Raw genomic sequence first — 22,682 nt, 5'->3', positions numbered from 1 at the left:
TTTTCACCAGTAGAATATGTCCTGAAAGTTTATGAATCACATTCTAAGTGAAGTTATATGTAATATACAGTAAACTTCTTCAGCATAACTACCTACATAGCCTGAAAAGAAAAATTTATTCATAAACTTTGTCTTTTATTTTCTGAGGTTTTTTTATTAGTCTTCATATTCCAGCATGATAGAAATATTTTATCATATTTTAATGATTTTTTTTTTTTAATTTCTTTTATAGATTGAGTTAATATAAACAATGCACTTGCGTGAAAAGTAATTTGGCCCTTTGCTATCCAACCTTTCTATGATGTAGATGCTGTTTTTTACCGAATTATAAAAATATGGAATTTCAGTATTCGTAAAGAGACTTTAATTTAAATGTAAGTTTTAAATACTTGTATAATATTTACAATTAAGTAATTTTATTTATTATTACTAGTAATTAATAAAACTATTAACCCTCTACTTATCATACAGGTTAAATAAAGTTAGTTTCTTAATATAAATATATTTAAGCTCATTTCCTCAAAGCCCATTAAAAACTGATACTTACAGGAATTTAATTAACGTGATGTTGTTTGTATAGCATATCTAAGGTTATTTATTACATACAAGTATTTTACGTAAGGATTAATAATTTTTACTTGTTATAAAGTACCAAGGATTACCTGTTACGTTAACTATTATTAATAAATCAAAATTGGTCATACGAATATATGATACCAGAAGTCCTATTAATTATTCGCTACTGGTTCATGCGATGCAGTTTCGTCTGTAATAATTTATTTAGTAGCTGTGTTATGAATCAACAAAAAGGAATGCGAAAACTTTTAGTGTTAATGTAACTATAATAACATATTCATACTGTCTAATATATCAGTGTAAATTTATATTGTAATGTAATTGTAGTTCGTAATTTCTACATAATTCTAATTGTTTTGTCTATTATTAATAATCTGGTTCTGTTTAGGTTGCTCTGAAGAAAGAAAAAAAAAATATATATATATATATGTATACATATGGGTACATAGATAATAGATAGAAAGATATAGTGTAATACAGTCTTACTGTATGCATACGATTAGATTATAACCGTATTCGTTAACTATAAAATGCAGACTACGAATATTTATTGCAATAAATTTAAATCTTTATTTGTCATGTAAAATCTGTTAATAAAAACATGCATAGCCTTGAAAGGGTGAGACAGTTCTATTTGAATGGATTTGTAAATTATGAATTAGTTTATTTATAATGCAAGAAAGATGTAGAAATAATCGTTTTACTGCCCTGAACGCTGGAACGTTTAATAAATTTAAACTATGATTTGTGATTTATACTGTTTTCGGTCTAAATGGACTAGTCAAGCCCACGTATCTTATTTGTGTGTTGTGTGTGTGTGTGTTATCGATTCCTTAAAACTTTTTTCACTAACTTTTGTCTACATTAATTATTAACAGTTATCTACAGTTAAATCACGTGTATATTTTACTTATATAGTCTACAATTATTATCAGTAAGTGACAAATAATTTTCAAAGCAGCTTAGATGTGAAATAACTGTTTTTGTATAATAGTAGGATAATTTTTACGTTGAACGCACTGTAATTCATACTGTAATATTGATTAAAATTTTAATTAATTTTTTTTTAATGTTAAAATCGATAAAATTTTAAAAGTAAAATGTTTTACTTTGTATTAAATTTCTATTAAATATGTGTTGTTATTGTTATTAAAATGTTTTATTTTAAGTGAAATTTAATCAGAGAGTTTTAACATTTTCGGCTTGTAATCATGTTAATAATTAAATATTTTCTTATTAAATATTTTCCAGCAGTTTACATCCAAAATGGCTAGTACTGCACTTGATGCAGATGGGACCTGGCAGGTTGTTATTATCTGATTTTAAATCTACATACTGTTCTAAGAGGTTATTTTTTATTAAATTACTATTATTTCATAATAATAGAACGTATTAAATGTAATACAATAAAAAAGTCAACAATAAAAATAAATAAATAAAATTATATTGCTAGTGTCTCATGAAGAAAAAGAATAAATTTCTCAATATATTCTACAAGAGAAAATAGAAAAAAAAGATTATATAAACATGGATAGGTCCGAAAACGGTTTGTTTTCGAGTTATAGCTTGCGAAAAATTTCATCCAGATTTCTGGACCAAGAATAAAATGAAACCATATTGAAAATCTTCAATCTAAATTATAGTGTATTTAGTGTTTGATATGTTTTTTGACCTGAAAAATTGAATAAAACAGGTTCCAGAAAAATGTCTTATTTCACAAAACTATCGTAAAACGTAGAAAATTAATGTCGAAATGTTTTAGGTTTTACATAACTTTGTTAAATTGCCATTAAACAAATCCAGTTTTGCAACAAAGTTTGTAGAGAATTTAAATTTTGATAAAATTTGTCTAAGTAACGTCGATTGAAATTGAGAAGAGTTTAAGAAATTTGACTTTTATTAAATCCAAAACGAAATTTCACAGAAAAATACCTTATTATAATTTAAATATTAAAATATATATATTATAATATTTTTAATATTTCAAAATATTTTTTATATAACAATAAATTTAAATAATTTTATTAAACTAATTACTTTCCCTTGTAGATAGCGCTATAGCTCTAGAAGTTTTTCACCGGATCTTGACGTTTTGACCCCTAAGGAACCCAAAAAAACGGATGGAAATTTGCGGGTGTAATGTTCGTATGTACGTGTGTTCGGTTTTGGCCTCTAAATCACCTTATATTTTCAGAACTACTGAACCGATTTTGACCAAACTTGCCAGATTACTTCTACATATAAGACATTGATGCCATTAAATTTTCAACTTAAAAGGTCAAGGAGGTGAGGCTGTAGAGCAAGGTCACCATCAGTATCTCGAGATTTCGCTTAATTAAGGCCATATTCTTCTTAAAAACAATTGTTAATAATTAAAATATTTGCAAAAAACGATTTTGCAAAATTACACTTCCACCCCAAAAAAAAGTTGCAAAAATGTCTGCTATGTTGTGACGTCACATGTGAGCGATAGAATTAAATAAATTAATAATATTTAAATTGTAATAAAGTAACTCGGTCTGGTTGAGTATCGAACTCGATCGCCCGGTTGACTTGGTACCTAGTACGTTAAGCCTCGCGGCTACTCCAGTCTGCCGACCGCACAAGCGAAATTTGTTCTATGTAAGTTGTAAAATTACATTTATTTAATTAGTGCCGACCATCCCCGGTAGTACCGCCATAACCGCGCGAATTAACATACGGTATGCACGCGAGCTTTATTTAAAATCATTGAATTAAATAAACAAAAGAGATATATTTAAATAAAATGATAAATATTTTTAATTAAGTTGTGTGTGTATGTGTGTAGCCGCGTATCAGAAACAACCCACAACGGGAAAGTTCTACAACCGTGTATTTTTAGCTTTTTTTTATTTAGTTTTTCTTTTTGTTTAATCTTAATCATTAATTTTGTTTTACATATTTTCCAATATTGACACGGTTCTTGTATGGATGAAAATTATTGTAATTTCTGAATTTTTTAATTTCTTTTACTCGTTCAGTTTACAGGCAATTTAACAAAGTTATTTTAAGTCAGACCTAACAAGTGAGATTTTACGTCGTCAATTTTTGAGTTTTACAATATTTTACCTAAAATTATTAGAACTAGAATTTTTTGATCTGTTTTATTTAATTTTTCGGGTTAAAAACTATATGAAACTATCAAATTTATCCCTCATTTTAAATTTTAAGAATTTTAGTATGATTTTATTATACCCATGGAACAGAATAGTGGCAAGTTGTTACAAAAACTTGACATTTTTCACGAGCCTGCAAACAAAGCATTTTCGAAGACTCATATTTATATTAATTTTTTTCTTTACTTTCATTTGTAAAACATGTCCTGAATTCCTTTCATTACTACGTGAGACACCTGTGAAATATGAAATAATTAATAGACAGCATTTCTAAAAATAAGAATAAATATTGGTTATGTATAATAAATAACTAATTAGTTATAATAGCCATAAGTACCAGCCACGTTTGTGGCGGTCAATTTTTCAAACAAAGATATCGTACTAGTATCGTCACTTTCACATAAACTAGTTTAGTGCCTTTGCGCATGTAGTGGATGGACGGAAAAATGTAACTTAGTTGAGTAATTTTTAAATCTACAAGCTAGATTGGAGATTGGTTCCTGTTTTTGGTACAAGGTGTATATTACTATCGCCACGATTTTATTTATCTCTTTTTTTCTTAATGATATCTTCACATAAGCTTGAAGCTTGTGCATGCTATATGGAAATGGCACAATCTTGTAGCGTATGAAAAATGCCATGCCTGACCGGTATTCGAACCCGGGACCTCCGGATGTTCTGCTCTTCTAGCTTTGCATTGTTGATATGTCAGTTAATTTCCAATTTACGAGTATTATAATAATGAATAAAAAATGCTGCTTTAAATTAATTACAATGTATTAAATTAGCTCCATATTTTATTTCTAGAATCTCTCGCCTAATAAAAGATTTTTTTTTATGGTTTTTATCCACCACTTGCAATTCAATAGTATTTATCGTTTACTCTTAGCCTACCATCGTAAATAAATCGGTCAGTTGTGAAAGTAATACTTTGGTGTAAGGTTGAAAATTAAGCCAACAATTAAAAGATATTGAAATAGAATTTTTTAATTTTAAACAAGGTAATGAAATAAAGATTAAAAAAATGATAATTTTGCTCCATCGAAAATATATGTTGAAACTAAAAATATAGCGATTAAACGTGTTAAAATTATCTCCCACATTCTTTTTAAGTTAGAAAATAAAAAAGTAACCTGTCATTCGCTAAAAATTGAAATAAAAGCATTTTATATAAAAAAAAAACATCAAAAATAATTATCAATAATTAATTTTTATTTTCAATGGAGGTTTTTTAATCAGTTATTTTTTTAATCGATACGAGTATATTTAACATTTTCTCGAATTGTTATTTTTACTAAATTATATAAAATTATATATTGTAATTGTAATTATACTTAAGAACTTTATTAAATATCTATTTTTAATTCATTTACAATATAATAAATAGTAAAACATAAAACATTTTTTTTCTAATTATTCGTTAATCTACTAATTAGTTAAATTTGTTTTTTGTTTTTTTTTTTTTTCTAAAACGAATTTAATTTTATTTAATATAATACGATATACTTTACTCCTATATTTATTTACGTATAAATTAACTAAAATATTTTTTTATTAATATTCCTACTTTAATAGTATTCCTACTGAAGCCTAAAATTATATCATAACTTTACCTGCAGGTATTTAAATATGTAATTTTTATATAAAAATGTATAATTAAATATTGAAAGAAAAAATTTATGAAGAGAAAGATGTATAGAAGCTTAGTTTTATCTCCCTTCCGCAAAAAAAAAAAATGAAAAGTTAAAGTTTAGACAACATTTTATTTTGAAGAATTGAAAGAATTACATTAAACTGAGGGTATTAAAGAGATTTATAGTAGTTGGGCTAGATGCATCGAATTGGAGGAGACCCCCTTACACGTCTTTTTTGTATGCCCTAGATTTGCTGATGCACGAAATGAGATGCTCGGCAGACTGAACCGAACACGTATGTTTCGTCCTGACGAAACGCAAAGGATACTTCTGCAGGACGAGGCACATTGGAGGGCGGTGTAGGACTACATCCAACTGTCATGCCAATATCACATCTTTATGAAGAGACCCGAAACAGAGCACGACGCCGGAGGACGCGTGTAAGGACAGGCTCTCGGCTGAGTGCTTTGGGCCCCACCCCCTTGCATGTGGGGGTTGTCTGAGTGCAAAGAGGCTGAGAGTACTCCTTTCATGCAACTGATGCTGGCCGTAAAAAAAATCCTGCCTCATGGAGAATGGGTAATATTTTGGTTGAGACTGTAATTTTTCATGTTATTTACACTTTAATATATTTTGTATGTAGATGTTTTCTTTTCACAGTTGCTACATTTTATTATGATATTGCTGTACTTTGTTTTGTGACTTTGAGATGTCTTCTGTATAATTTTGCTATCTTTGGTGTTTGTATGATTGATCTGATTGACATGTCCTTTTGATATATTATGTTGATATACTATTATGTTGATGTATTATGCTAGTGTATTATGTTACTTTGCTGTACTATGTTATCTACTTTCTTTTTGTTCCGAACCTTATTGTGATCTGTCTGGATGATCGTGGGACTTTGTACATATGATGACCTCTGAAAGGGGCTGATTTGAAAAGTTTTGATGTACAGTCTGCAAATATGTTCTTTCCTCATGCGGTGTTTGATGTGAACTAGTCTGAGTTTTCTTTGTTGAGTTTGTAGTGTATATGTTATATATGTTCTGTTTTGAATTGACTTGGTTTGATGATGATTTACATTGTCTGTTGTTAGATGCGTTTTCTTGGCGTAATGTTATTGCTATGTACGAGTATTATTTGGACGGTGATGTATTGCATCGTGGTGTATGAATGTGTGAGTGGCCGCATTATCACCCTTCCTGAATCAATGCTTTTTAGGCAGTTCCAGGAAGGGCGGATAGCCAGGGGTGTAGGTTTAGTCGGTAGTGCGCAGGTACACATAAGCATTTAACAACATCTTGCAAAACCTGTTAGCGACCCCGACACTGCCATATGGCGTCTGTAAAATGGATTCCCCATCTCTACAAAAAAAAAAAAAAATATGTATTGAATTGCAAGATGAATACGTTGAAAAAAAATCTGTAAATCCTGCGCTTTCTTTGTCAGGCCGACAACTTTCCGAACGGACTGACAATTACATACAAAAAATTCGTAATTTTAAATGATATATATATATATATATATATATATATAATTGGTAATCTATAGTTTTTAAATAACCAACCCTTTTTGCAAAATATAATCGGTTTTATAATTACAAAAGCTTAAGATACAAATCTGTTATCACTTTTATTTTATGTAAAACGTTTATTTTTGAAAAACATTTAAACCTTAAAAAATCATCCAGGTCATTTAAAAATTAAATGTATTTCATTATTATACTAACGATAAATGAATTTTAAAAATGTAAAGTTAATTTATTATGTTTCTCAATTTGCTAACATTATTAAATTATTATGTAAATTCTATCATTATAGATAGCCAATCTCCGTGGCAGATATTTAGTGTCTCCGTCTTTTATTGGTGATCCCGGGTTGGAATCCCAGTAAGGCGTGGCATTTTTCTCACCCTGTAAAATTTATTTATCATCCATCGGTAAGTGTAAGTAGTTGTAAGCCTGTTGTTACTGAATAAATAAATAAACTATGTTCTATATAGAATATATACGTCATATACACTCGTTTGTTGTCGAGTATATTGGTTACCAGAATGATTTGCTCTTAACAAGTTAGTTGCCATTATAATTAAATGAACGTAATGAAAGGGTCAGTTTCGTAAAATCCTGTTTTATTAATAACATATTTTAGAGATAAATGAAAATATTAAAAAAAAAAACACGTAATTCTTATCTTATAAATTTATAATTAATGTAATTTTTTGGGTGTGGTTGAAACCCTTGTTTATGAAATGCGTCTTTTATATGTATGTATTATTAAATACCTTTAATAAGCCTTTAGTCCTAGTTTCGATTTTTTGTACAAAATAATAATTCGAATAAAATATAAAATTTAGCAACAAAATTGACATAATTATTTACTAATACATGGTTTGTATTTTACTTCCTTGTACGAAGTATTGTGATAGCGAAAAATTTCGGTTTTCATATATCAACGGAAATATCCATTTTGACCATCCCTGAATCCACTTTGTCTAGTTTTGGCGTGGCGTTTTTACGTACGTACGTATGTGTGTATGTATCTCGCATAAATAAAAAGCAATCAGCCGTGGGATGTTAAAATTTTGAATTTAATACCATTGTAACATCTAGTTGTGCACCTCCCTTTTTGATTGCAATCTAAGTTAAAATTATAATTTTAATTAATGAAATATTTGGATCTTAAAGGGAAGACACATCGGTTCGAACAGACTTCATCTCTTTTTGTTTTTTTTAACCTTTTTTTTATTTATTTTTTTTAACTTTTCTTTTTTTTAATATAAATATATTGATTTAATAATTATTAACCCGTGATTGTAAAAACGTTTTACAAATAATAATTCATTGATAATAAAAAAATGAAAAAAGAATTATTAGTGAAATAAAATTTTACGTAATTTTAAAAATGGGTAAATGTAATTTAATATGCATTACATGTGTGTGTATGTAATAAATTTGATGAAACATCTGATTATTTAATAGTAATTGAAAATTATAATTTATAATCGTATTATTTTTGGATTTCCTTAGCGAAATCTTATAAAAATTGTATATTTATTTTTAAAAAATCATTTTATTTAATGATTTGACAGAAAAATAAAATATATTTTTGAATTGTATTCAATTTAAAGTGATTGTTGAAATTTTTTTCACTTGGGCATAATATGACAAGATTTCTGATGTGTTGTATAATAAAAAGTTAATAATTAAACTATTCTGTTTAATGAACTCCGGCATACTGATTACAAATATTAATTTTGATCTTACGGTGTAGAATAATCAGTTTTTATTATTGGATTAATTGGTAAACAATTTATTTAAAAAGTAATCAAGGGACTTTTATTTTAACCTAATATTTCAGGTAAGATTGTTGAATTAATAATTGTATAAATATTTGATGTTAATAAAAACTAATATTTTAGCAATTGTGTAACTGTCCACTTTTATTAAAGAGTTGGAGAATACTATCTCACTTTCAAATGAAATAAATTTAAATTAAGTGCAGCAAAAATATGTATAATTATTTTAATAGATGTACAAGGAAGTCATGTAGTGTCCGCAGCAGATTTTTTTAATGTAAAATTGGTTCTTACAAATAACTAAATTACTTTTAAAATTTAATTAAAAAGTACAACTCTGGTAATTGTATCACTAACTGTTCTTTTAATTCTGAATAATATTACAGAGTTTTAAAACAAGTATTGCATGCATTTTTATATAATTATTTCATCATAATTTTCCAATCATAGTAGAAAGAAACTGGTTTGGAATCTTATTTGCAGAAATGTATTTAATAAATTTACAGTTGTTTAAAAAAGAAATAATAAAATTTTATTAAAAATAACCAAATCGGAAAACAGGGAAACATTTCCCATTGCTCTCCTTATAACAAGTAAAAATATCTTAGAAAACCGTAACTTTAATGTAATTATGGCTAGCTTTAGAAAGTCTTCATCTGTTTTTTGAACAAAAAACTAAACCGGTTGAAAGAGTGTCCTACTATAAATCTAAAAATAACGAAAATATTTCACTTAGGATACAATGGATAATTAAAAAAAACATAAACTAGAATACACGGCCCAAAATACATAAAATGTGGTCATTAAGTAAGGTTATTAGAAATCAAATCTTTATAAAATGTACATTATAAACACAAATAACAAAGTTGAAAAACTTATTTTATTCACTATGTTAGAAACAATCATTCGTCTACTAATAAAATCCTTTATTATATCAAATTTGGGAAAGTTTTCTATTATAAAAAACATTACAGATTTAACTAAATATGTATAATGTAGTAGATATTTTTATGAAAATTCGTGTTATCTCTCCCTCATACTATCTTAGTCTTACCTGCGATAGGCTTTTGTTATCCTACCCTATGTATGGGATATGGTGGTCAGTATATATATATATATATATATATATATATATATATATAAACGCTATATATATATTTCCAACTAATATGGTCTTGTGCGATCTTCTGCCAATTTGGTACAATCTACTTCATAATATCATCCAATTAACGGGCCTTTGTTCTTTTTCATGGGTGTTTAACATCTAGTGGTATCCATTAATGTGCTAATTTAGTCCATCTGCCATCAGTTTTTCTTGTTAATGGATTGCCCACCGCCATTTTAATTCTTTAACTTTCATGATGACATCATATATTTTCGACTATTCTCTGACCCATTTACAGGTCTTTCTATCCCGTATGGTAACGGTAAGCATACATCGTTCCATGTTTCTTTGTGCTACCCGCTGCTTCTGTAATGACTGATCGGTTAATGTTTGTCTAAGTTCCGTTTCTACAGGTAAGAACTGGCAGGATGTATTGATCGAAAACTTTCTTTTTTAGGTAAAAGAGGAGTTTGTTCTTGAAAACGATGTTAAGTCTCCCGAATACCTGCCACCCAAGCTTAACTCATAGTTCAACTTCTTTGATTGTATCACCTTCAGTTGACGTCCGTTAGCCAAGATATATCTAATGATCTATCTATTCCAGTTTTTTCCAGAAACAAAAATCTTTCTTTCCTCAGCAAACTTGTTCAACATGACCTGGCACTTTTAAAGGTTCATTCTTAAATTATAGGGTTTGCCAACCCATATATATATATATATAGTAAGAAATAAGAGGAGATAATAAGAAGAGATAGGAGGAGAAATAAGAAGAAATAGATAAGTAAGAAAAGGAATATATATATATATATATATATATATTCCTTTTCTTACATTTACTGTTAACTAAGTATTGGAATCCTTAAATAACTTTCAACAGATAAACATATTTATAAATGCTCCAAATTCAAAGCTACAGATTTCCTGTTTAGTTTTCGTTTAATTTCTTTAATAAAGAAATCGATTTTTAAAAGGTTTTATTTACTTTTTATTGCTGTATTTACTTTACTTTTCTCATAATTAAATTATCTACAAGTTTTCTTACTAAATCTTCAGGATTTATTAGTCATTTAACAATGATATTTTACTACAAACCTAAAAAAACTTATTTTTGACACCGAATATGTTTTTTTTTACATCGGATATCTTAAAAAGTACTGAACTTATACATAAACTGAAGTTCTGAAATCTGGTTTAAACTACTTCCCAACTCAAATTGCATAATAAACCACTAACTATACCCCTTAATTTTGGTCTCAAAAATGACAGTAAGGTTTTTTCTATTAGAAGGGCTGTCTTTTGCTAGCTGTAACTCAAAAACAAAGCGTTTCCAAGTCTATGTTTATATGAACGTTTTTCATCATTTTCACCAGTAGAACATGTCCTGAAATTTCTCTGTTTCTTCGTGTGACACTCTGTGTTTATTCTACATAATACATCTATATAAGAGTACATTCCAAGCTCTCATGGGAGCAAGTGAAGAACCTTACAGAAAAATGAGAGGGTTTTGTTACATCTCTGTTAAAGATATTAAAAGACAATCATTTTACATAAAATATTTGAGACTACGACAATTCCAGCCAAAATTACAGTTATTTAATATTTTTTACAGTTAATTTCAATAGTGGTTTATCTATCTCTTCAATTATTACTCAACAGTTAAACACTAAAAAAAATTAAATTTAACAAATTTTCTTCCTAAAAAACGATCTATTTTTTAGTATGATGATTATTACTTGAAGTGTACTCTATACTATTTTACTTTTGAAACAAGTTATATAAAATATTAAAAGGCAACCATTTTCGTTAAGATTTTCCTCATAAATCAATTTTTTTAATCCTCTTTAAGATAATGTATCATAATTCTACTAGCCTTTAAGTTTTTTTAGCTGCTTCCCCCTGGGTGTGTAGAATTTGGTATTCATACCGAAAAACAGATCGTTCCGAGCTTAGATTTTTCCTAAATTTCATTATTTAGTAACTGTTGAAAAGTAATTTAAGAATTTCCTTACTTTATTGATACTCCTTGTAAATAATGATTGTTTTTCAGCGTAAATGAGCATTTTTATCGTGATTTTACTTTAATAACCGTTTCTCTTTTTTAATATTTTATTTTCTAACGAAACCAAATATATAAATTGATATATCATAATTCATGATTTATTTTCTTTCTGAATGATACTTTCTTTACGTTTACTTTAAAATGAAACGCATAAGAATAATGATGGTTGTACTTTTTACAATGTAATTTTTACGTACGTCAATATTTATTTTTATAATACATACTCCATTTAAATAATTCGATCAGAAAGTAAAATGCCTACATGAATTGTAATAACGAAGCATAATTTCAGGATTATATATCTATATGTAAGTACTTTTAGAAGGAAAGTTTTGTATTGAAGCACAGTAATTGAATCATAACGTAAAGAGAATTTCTATTTGAGAAAGCAGGAAAAGTTCTATGTTATTTTAATCAGTGATTCAATGATTAAAACATCCAACGACTAATACTAATAATTATGTTACGGTAGTTTAAGGTCAATAATTGTTACCGCCATGACGTCATATTAAAAAATGAAAGCACATCTAAACCTTATAGATGTGTATTTTATAATAATAATAATAACAATGATGATGATAATAATAATATATACCGCTATTTAGTTCGGTTTTATTGCTTACATTTTTGATTTACACACAATGGATCGACTTGAACCGTGAAATTTTATGTAAGGTGTCTTTAAGTTATATGAAATATAGCCTGTAGTAAAATCTAAACAGTATTTTTATTATTATTTTTATTTATTGCATTACCAGTTTTCTTGTTTTTGTTTTTACCTTATCCAAATATTCTTTAATATGTTATGTTCTTTCGACCGTGGTTATCTGATTGTTTTGATAACATTTAGGATATGCTCGTATTACACAAAATATAAGAATAGAATTTATCCAGTTAATAGTATGGAAATAATAATAGTACATATATTTTTAACGCAATAATAACTTCCTACATAGACTGAAGTACTTAAGATTTCTTTTTTTTTAATATGATTAAATCGTAAAACTTTTTAACTTTGTTTTACATCATTTTGCGTTTAGTTAAATACTTATGAAATTTTTATTTTATTATATATTATAATATTTTTTTATCATTAATTATTATTAAATAAAAACTTTGTTATTACTGCATTAAACATTTTATTAAAAAGAATTGAAGAATATTGCTTAACTTTCTATGTTTTATTACATTTATTACTCTCTTAAAATTTAATATTTCCTCTAATGATAAAGATTATTATTATTATATTTAAAAATCTTACTTATTTTCTTACAAAAGAAAAAATCAACTTAAAAAAAATCCATATAAATTTGTTTACCGATCGTAAAATTAGAACAAAATCATTTCTGTGGTATCTTTCTCTTTCTTGAGGAATCAAAAACTTTATTGGAAGTCTAGTTGAACAGCTCGTAGTTTAGTTAGATATTTTCTCGCGTAACTTATTTCAGAAATAAGGATATCCTTTTAGTAACCCTACACGCTCTTGCGGGTTTCTCTTAATTCCTGGAGGAAAGACATTTTTATACTATATTCAAGTTGGTCAATTCCCAACTTCCCAACTTGATCTTTTATAATTAATATTCTGCTTCATTCTGTGTAAAACTGATGCGATTTTGATCAAAATTGTGTGCAGTATAAATGCACCTCCCTGGAAGGAATCTTAAGAATTCTTTTTAACGAGTAGCTTTTCTCAGCGTCTAGTATTGGGGTTTCTCTATGGGTAGATTATGTTCTTATTCAACACTCATCCATTTCTTTCCTTAATTCTTTCTTTCTCAAAATCTGTTGTACGTGTAAGTAGATCTGACATACTATATTCTACGTGCCGGAAGAGTCTAATTATCTTTAAAGAGATCATTAATGCTATCTGATATGGGGGAATTGTGTGTGTATCTAATCATATCGGACTCCGTTTCGAATAAAGTGGTTGCATAATAAGCCTATTTCTTTTTAAGTATTTAGCCGATAAAATCGGGTCGTTGAATCCTTAACTAAAATAAAAATTCTATTAAGAATAACGGCCCCTAGCTGTTCCATAGCGTTATTATTCCAAAGTAATGTTATATATTTTAAAAAGTCAGCTAAAACATATTCGATTTAAAAACCGTCTCACCACCAACCCCCTTGTTTTTCTCTTTCCTTTCCTACTACTAGTAAAATGTATGATCAAAACCTATTTACGGTCTATCCAGACCTTTGACTTGAGGATTGGGCTGATTTTTTTTTATTCCGCTTGGAATGACCAATAAAAGTGATTTTTCTATGCGTAATAGCCTCGCAAATTTTCACAGTTAATAAAAAAATGAAGATTTTTTGAGGAATACTCAGAGGATACTCAAGTTTGGTGTCCGATGACGCTTGACGTATCTGAGTCATTCCGAGCAGAAGAGAAAATTCAGCCTGATCCGCTCATTAGAACGGCCAGACGGACTGGAAATAGGGTTTCAGGCCAATTTTTTAAATATATAAGATACCATGAAACTTTATTAGAAAATACATAAAATAACAGTGTTTTTGGAATACATAATAAAGAACTTATTATTTTAAAATATAAATTATAGACGATAGAAAAGATTTTTTTTCTCTACTACCTATAACAAACGTTGAAATTTATTTTCTCCCTACTAACGCCTCATTTATAAAAATTTGAAATTTATAGTCGGAACTAGTCAAAAGTTACAAAAAAAGATAAGATTATTAGTTTTGAAGAAATTTTAGAAAAGATTGTTAGAAATTATTAGTACCTTTCCAATGATATTTATGTTATTATTTTTACCCACAATGGAACGGAGACGGTATATGCGTTTGGAGTAAGAGGTTGTGTGCGTGTGTTACTATTGTCCTCAAAAAATACTGGACCGATTCCGATATGGTTTTTTGCATTAATATAGGTATCACTTCAGAGCAGGTTCTTAGATTAGTTTTACGGTTATAAGCCGCCAGGGAGCGCTGCAGTAGATGTGTTTCTAACTCAGCAAAGTCTATGTCTTTCTAACTCCCGCAAGGCTACATTATTGTGGGGATTATTAAATAATTTGCGCCGGTCAAGTATATTAAACTTTCATCATCAGCCTATAAACGTCCCATTGTTGGGCACACACCTAATAATCTTTAAAAAGTAATAAATTAAACATTTTTAAAAACTCACGACGATCTTGAAATAATTAATTAACAGTATTTTTACCTTATAATCCTCTGTGAGACTGTGATATTGTTTTTAAGACAATAAAATTTTAGATTTTGATTAACCTTTGTGTGTGACTATGATGATAGCTAAAGCTTATTTATATAGTCTACGAGTCACACTCGACGGTTAATAAAAAAAAAAAAACAAATGGTTGCGTTGAACAATTATAACAATATAAATATTTGGATAGAAATCCCACGCTAAAACGTTTTTCCCATACTAATCAATATGCAAAGTTTCAATTTTTTTTATTTACGTAGTAAGAATACAAAGCATGACTGAAACAAAGAATGGTATCAAAAGAAAAATGATACGTATCATATAGTATATTCGTATCATTTATGTAGATACGGAATGTACTTTTTTATGGTAGCGAAATATTGACAAAAGGAAAAACAGAATAGAACTGATAGAATTTTGAAAATTACGTGCGTTGATAATGTGCAAAAGGAAAGGATCTAAAATAAATAAGAAAAAAAAAATTGTGATAGAATTTAGTAAAAAAAAAAAAAAAAAGAAGAAGAAAGCTAACAACAAAATTTTTATACATTCATGGCATTGGTTATTTGTTTTTAAATAGTGAAAAATAATTATACATCAAAATAGTTTTAAAAAATCCGGTGTGGACATCGCATGACTTCCTTGTACGCCTATTAAATTACATATACACATTTTTTGTTGCACACCATTTAAACTTATTTCATTTGAAAGTGAGATACAATCCTCCAATTCTGTAATAAGAGGGGACAGTACACAATTGCTAAAATATTAGTTATTATTAACATCAAATATTTATACAACTATTAATTCAACAATCTTACATGAAATACTAGGTTAGAATAAAAGTCCTTTTATTACACTTTAAATAAATGTAATTTTTATATCTATCTAATACTATGTTTTTTTAAATTATTATGATGTAACCGTAAACAAAATGAAAACAAAAACGAAACAGGAGGTTACTAAATTTTATAGCGATATTTATAAAGTAGATTGAAACAAATGCACAAATAAAAATAATACGATTATAAATTATAATTTTCAATTAATATTAAATAATCAGATGTTTCATCATATCTGATGTGGACACCACATGACATTATTGTACGCTTATTAAATTGTATATACACATTTTTAAAAGTACATAAACTTTTATTCCTTCTATTAGTCATAACTAATAACTTCTGATTTTGTTTTATATATATATATATTTTTTTTTTTGTTGTTACTATTATTGGATTATTATTTACTGTAAAGATTTTTTTACAATCGGAAGTTGATAATTATTAATAAATCAATATAAGTTAAAAAAAAAATCGGAAATGAAGTCGGATTCGAACCGATGTGCCTTCTCCTTGAAAGATCCAAATATTTCAAAAATTAAAATTTTATTTGTTTATAACTCTGAAACCATTGAAAATAAGTACTACTTATGATACATCGTCGAAAATCTCTCAATGAGGGCCTTATTACTGCAGTTAAGAAGAAGTCCAAAATCCAAACTTTTGTTTTTTGGGCTTTTTTGGACACTTTTGGTCCAGTCAATTGTCACAATACTTCCTTTACTTCGTACAAGGAAGTAAAAATTTATATTTTTAAACTTTAACCGGCTCCGCCATCCACAATATTGCCCCTAAAGTGTTTTTTTTTTTTTTGCGGGGGGCCACTTGTGCTACTACTTACGGAAGCAAATAAATTCGGTAAAAAGTATATAATAAATAAAGAGATGACTTTTTCGATTTTTTTGCGAAGGAGAGAATTTGGGGAAAAAGGATTTTTAAATGGTAAGAAAACCATTTATTCATGCATTGAATTTAACATAAATTGGAGTTTTGTTTGCATAATTTTGAAAGAATTAATTCCATAGAAACTACCTACCCACCTTTTGGAGATAATGATCTCCAAACTTTTATCAAAACATTGTCTCATATACATGAATCTCTGCGCCAAACTTAAAATAACTTTTGATTTAAAAAGTTACACTTCAAACAGCCCAAAATAAGTACATATGTACGTACGGAAATTACCCACACTTGTTCTTTGTCAAACTTTGGGAAATGAAACTTTGAGAAATGCAAAACTATACCCTATGTTTTGATTGGTTACGATACTTTCCTTCTTGCACATAGCTTTAGAGCTATGATGCCAGGAAAGTAAAAGGAATATAATTCTGGTAAGACAAACTGAATTGCTTAAAATATGAACTACATAGGTGCGCCATAGATTAAAGCATTCAGGTTTATTTAATTTGGTAAAAGATTTAGAGAGTAAAAGCTGTTGAGGAAGTCAAAGATTTGAATATATTTAACCAGATATATAGGATGTCGTAATTACTGTATGTTACGCTTAGAAATTAGCATATAACATACTAAATTGGAGAATTACATCAAAAGTTAAAAAATATTGTAATTTTATTATTTTTTTTTTTTTAGTGCTCTAATATTATGAAATATTAGAAAATATTTCGTTATATATATATATATAGGTTAATGAAAAAAGTAATAAGTGATAAAAAAGGTGAGGTTTCTTAGGAATATAATAATTTTCACTTTTACTACTAAGGTAAAGGTTAAATTTTAATCTCTGTTTATATGGATAGATTAGTTCAGTCACATCGTTGCCAGCTTTCCCTCAAATCTTTTTTTTTCATAAATTTATGTTATAATTATTTAACATGTGAATTACTAAGTTTTTTTATCGATTATGTTTTAAGAGTAATATATGTAAATTTAAATCAGAAATAAAACCTGAACTATAAGATTTAAATTATTTTATGTTTGCAATACTTCTTATCCACTATTACAAAGATAAAAAAGATCAGGGTTTACTTAGTATTACAATAATAATTTTGGGTCAATATTTTAAAATTGTTTTATCGATCAAGATGCCAAAACAGGATAAATTACTGCATAAAATAAACTTATATTTTATAAATATTAATTATAATCAAAACTCCAACGATAATTTATAAGTAATAATAATTATATAATTCACTTCATTTGTGGTCTGTAATTTAATTTTTTTTCTTTTTAGATGATTCATGATTTTTTTATTCACCAGCATAAAACCTAACGGAATTAAATCGATTTTAATAATAAAAACAAAAACTAAACTTATTCAGAATTTTATGTATACGTGTTTCGCATCTGAATTGCTTTCACCATTTTTTTTTTGAAATGATCTCATTTTCCTATTACGGAGATCAGAGCAAGAATTTAATTTCAGTAGCTTTCGGACTGGACTAAAGCACAGACCTGCCGCCTAAAAGATTTGCCTTGAGGTGAGACAAGATTAGAACTATCCTGTTATAAGTCGCAACGATTCTTTTCTTTTACGCAACTTGACAGGTCGACCTACGTTGTCATTTTATATATGTATATATAATGTTCAGTATTAATTTTGGAACACCGACTCGCCTTTCTTACCCTCCTATTTTTTCTATCATGTAATTCATTAAGATATTTGAAAGCACCCTCGACACCTGCATAAAATCAAATACGTTTAAAAGTATACGCATTATATAGATTTATTACTTTTGGGCGTGGGGTTAGAAGAATGCAAACTACAAATTAGCCAAATGATCTGACAACTTTTATTTCTCTTTTAAATTATACTCTTCATAAACTAGCTTTGAATGTCGACATGGCATTACGTATTAAATCAAATCATATATATATATATATATATATCATATGAATCAATTATTTAATAGTAATTTTATTTTTTTAAATAAATACAGTAACGTATTTTTAATGATTCGGCAACTTGTTTTAAATGCACCTCAATTCCTATGTTATGATCTTATTTTAATGTAATTTTAATATTTGTGTGAGTTGTGTGAGATAATAATACATAATTATGAACTACATTTTTCTTTTTTTAATTTTAATATTGGTCATTTAAATTTAATTTAATAGTTTTCTAGAAATGATAGAAGATTATCATAAAAATTTAGTTTCCTACACAACAAGAAAGCTGGAGCCAATAAATCTGAATTCGCTCTCAAGATAATTACTAGCATAGTTTACTGATGAGTAAAACGGTGTGGTAATAAAATGGATTAGGTGAAAAAGAGTTCGGTTTCTTCAATGGGTAAAATAGATCCAATTCTGATCTCTCATATTAATTTTTTGAAGATAGATTTAAAAATAATAAATTAACCCATACAACCTTTGTAGGTCGAGAAAACATTTGATAATTTAGAATTATTTTTAATTTAATGTTACAAATTTTAAGAAAAATTTAAGGAAATTATATTGGGAAAAGGAAAATTATTTTTTAATTATACAAACATTTAATATACAGAGTTAATCTAATACTGCTGATTTTGACAAGAAACAAGAAAATTCATGATTATCTAGGATTACCTTCTGTTTGAGAAGAAATCCAAAGGAGAGACAAAAAAATTATTCAAGCACCATCTGATGAAAGTAATAAGTAGAAAATATGAAGAAAAAGGAAAAGCTACAATTTGTGGAAGAAATTAGATTAGAAGATTAATTTGCCCCGATTCCTTTCCAACTTATAAATGGAAGAAGTTATAAATGAATTATAACGAAAATTTAAAATTGGAGTAATTATTCTAAGAGATGAAATAAAGAAGTTCATTTTTTCATTTAAAAGAAACTAAATATTTTTTCCTAATGTGTACGTTGCAATTTATTAAAATAGTAAATAATATGCAACCCCCCACAGCCCAGTGAGATGAGGATGATATGTATGTCATGTAAGTAAGGTAGGTGTTGTCTTGTGCAGTCAGGCCGACCATTCTTGAGACGTGTGGTGTACTTTGAAAAAAAAAATTATCTTTTCTCCTTAAATTGTCACTCTTTATTATTCACCAAAGTGCACCAATATCCACTGTCTAAAAGCAACCAACCTTTACTGGGATCTGAACCTCAGAACCTTTGACTTCGAAAATCAGCTGTTTAACAACTGATTGCGACGACAAAAGAAACTAAATATGTGCCATAAGAAATATTTTAATTCATATTAAAATTCCCTAATGGATGTTGTCTTGGAAAAACTAAAACTGTTAGAAGAAATTGAAAATTTAATGCTAAATAAAAAGTTCACTTCGTACATAAATAAATATCAAGTAAATTTATTACGTTTGTACAACAAATGTAAATAAATAAATATTAAGAAGGGAAAACCTAATACATCAGAAGATCTATAATTTTGTTTAATTCAAATTGAAAAATTACGTAGGATGGACTTCAAAAATACATTATTACAAGCAAGGATTGCTTTCATGAAAAAAAAGAAACTAGCTAGTGTTATATATTTTGATTAAAAATAATAAATATAGTCTTAAAAATTTTCATTTTGTAGGGTGTAGAACTTTATGTTAACGAAAGTAGGTAATTTAAAAAAAAAGTTATTTATAGTATAAAACAGAAAGAAAGGAAATTCAAGAATTTGAATAATGCTAATCCAAAAATAGTATTGAAAATAAATTGTACTAACAAAATCCAAAAATGGATTGACAATGTGTCTTAAGAGGAATAGTAAAGGAGAGAAGTTATTGATAGAATCTTATGAAGGGGCAAACTAGGTAGGTGAGAAATATTAAGACGCACTTTTTTTTTGTATGAATCTAATAACGATTGTCATAAAAACCACATGTGTTTCTTTTAGAAAATAATGGAGATGCTTTCCTGCTGCTTTCTTCATCTAAATTCCTGAGTACTGTTGTTATCTTGACTAGTCTTTCGCCCCTACGCCTGAGGGATCTGTCAGTTTATTTGCTGATGGCCGATATTGACCATGTTAGATTGTCCTTTTTCGGCTTGTGAGATTTTATAGCTGTATTATCCATATATTCGTTTAACAACCCACCACGGCATCAAATACTACCGCTGCCTGACCGGGAGTAATTATTTAGCATATCTCTATTTACAGCTAAATCACAATAACCGGTGGCTGTTTTACTACCGCAACACGGGGACACGTCCTTAAGCCCGGAGCTAGGTTCCCAGTAACTAGGGCAGGGATTAAGACAAACAGGTTAGATTAATTTGATAATAAAAAGGGAAAAAACTAAAGTGAAAGACCAAGACGTTCTTAATAACTGGAATTTTGTACGTAAACGAATAAAGGATTCGAAAACAAAGCAATAATTTTAGGAGAAAAAATAATTGTTTTATCACCCCTGATTACGTTATTCTTTTAGTAGGAAGAAAAAAATTGTTTAAAAGGTACATGAAAAGAGAAGGTTTATCTGAAAAACAAGTAAAACAAAAGTAATGACATTGACAAAAAACGAAGATCGTAAAGTATTATAAAAATCCAGTTGTTTTTTTTTTTTAACAATAAAATTACGTCAAGATGTGTGTTTTAGTTAAAGGATTATTTCCGTCCATATTCAGGTAGAAGAATTCACTTATTCTATTTCTGACGATTTTATTGATTTCTTATTAATATAAGAAATATTGTAAATCCTTTAAATTACAGTAGTGTATACATAATCTTAATAATACTGTGTGCTCTTCATATATGATGTAAATGAAGTTTATAATCTTAAGTTTAAACCAATTTAGCTATTTTAACTGACCATTTATACGGTTATCTTATTATAATGAACACAAGTTATTTAAAATTCTAAAAAAGGGGAATACTAAGTATACAATTGAATCATACTTACTATTAATCCTTTTAAAAATACTTCCCATTTAAATGAGTCCACTCAATTTTTATACGATGGAATGAATTATTTTAATATTTACTAGTACTTAATATAGACATTAATTATAGATTAATATGACATTTAATTAAACATATCTATATTAAAATTATATTAGTAATTTTGCCTGGCTATATATTTTTAATAAATTTTGCATGATTTTAAATAAGGTTATTATAAGAGTCATTCAAACCGTTTTTACGTGAAAATAAGCGTAATTTTATCTTTATTCTCAGTCAACGTACTAAAAACACATAAGATGATATAATAAAAAATTAAACATAAACATTCAATATGGTTATTTTAGGAATAACATTTTTTACGTAACACCCAAAAAACGACATTATGTTGAAAAGGAATTATTATATCCCGTAGGATCTTTATTTAAAATTGAAAAATAAAATCCAAAATGTTAATTAAAGAAGATCCTTGTTATTTTTTCTTTATAATCTTCTAATAAAATTTTATGGGTTTGTCTCAAGCATAATTATCAACGAACGAACAGTTCGTTACTGGGTTCAATATGCATGTATGTATGGGTATGATTACATTTGGCTCGGATTTTAATTTTGATTTCGGATTCCGATTAAGCATCTTTACAGGATTACAGAAATACACGAATGGCCCACGATCGGTCGTCGGGTTCACCTCAAACTAGCCGCCAAAATTAAATTTTTATAATAATCATTACGTAATAACGGTGTAAGCTATCAATTTGGTTCAAACGCAATAATGTAAAGTTTACTAATGCGTAAAATATTTAAATATCAATTTTGTAAATCAAGTGTGAACCCAAATGGCGGAAAAACTAACTTTTAATAATTAAAAAAAAAGCCATATAACCGCCAAATCACGAGATAAATAAATTATATTAACTTAGCGTAACTTAGCGTTACTTTGTTAAAAATGAAATAATAATTAAGAGAACAATAATAATAGTAATAAGAATGTTCGTCTGGGCAAATCTCACTAGAATTTTCATTGATAACTGGTTTTAAT

This window comes from Lycorma delicatula, chromosome 4 (assembly GCF_047948215.1).
Source record: "Lycorma delicatula isolate Av1 chromosome 4, ASM4794821v1, whole genome shotgun sequence".
In the NCBI taxonomy this organism is placed as follows: domain Eukaryota; kingdom Metazoa; phylum Arthropoda; class Insecta; order Hemiptera; family Fulgoridae; genus Lycorma; species Lycorma delicatula.
Note: the sequence above shows the minus strand (reverse complement) of the source record.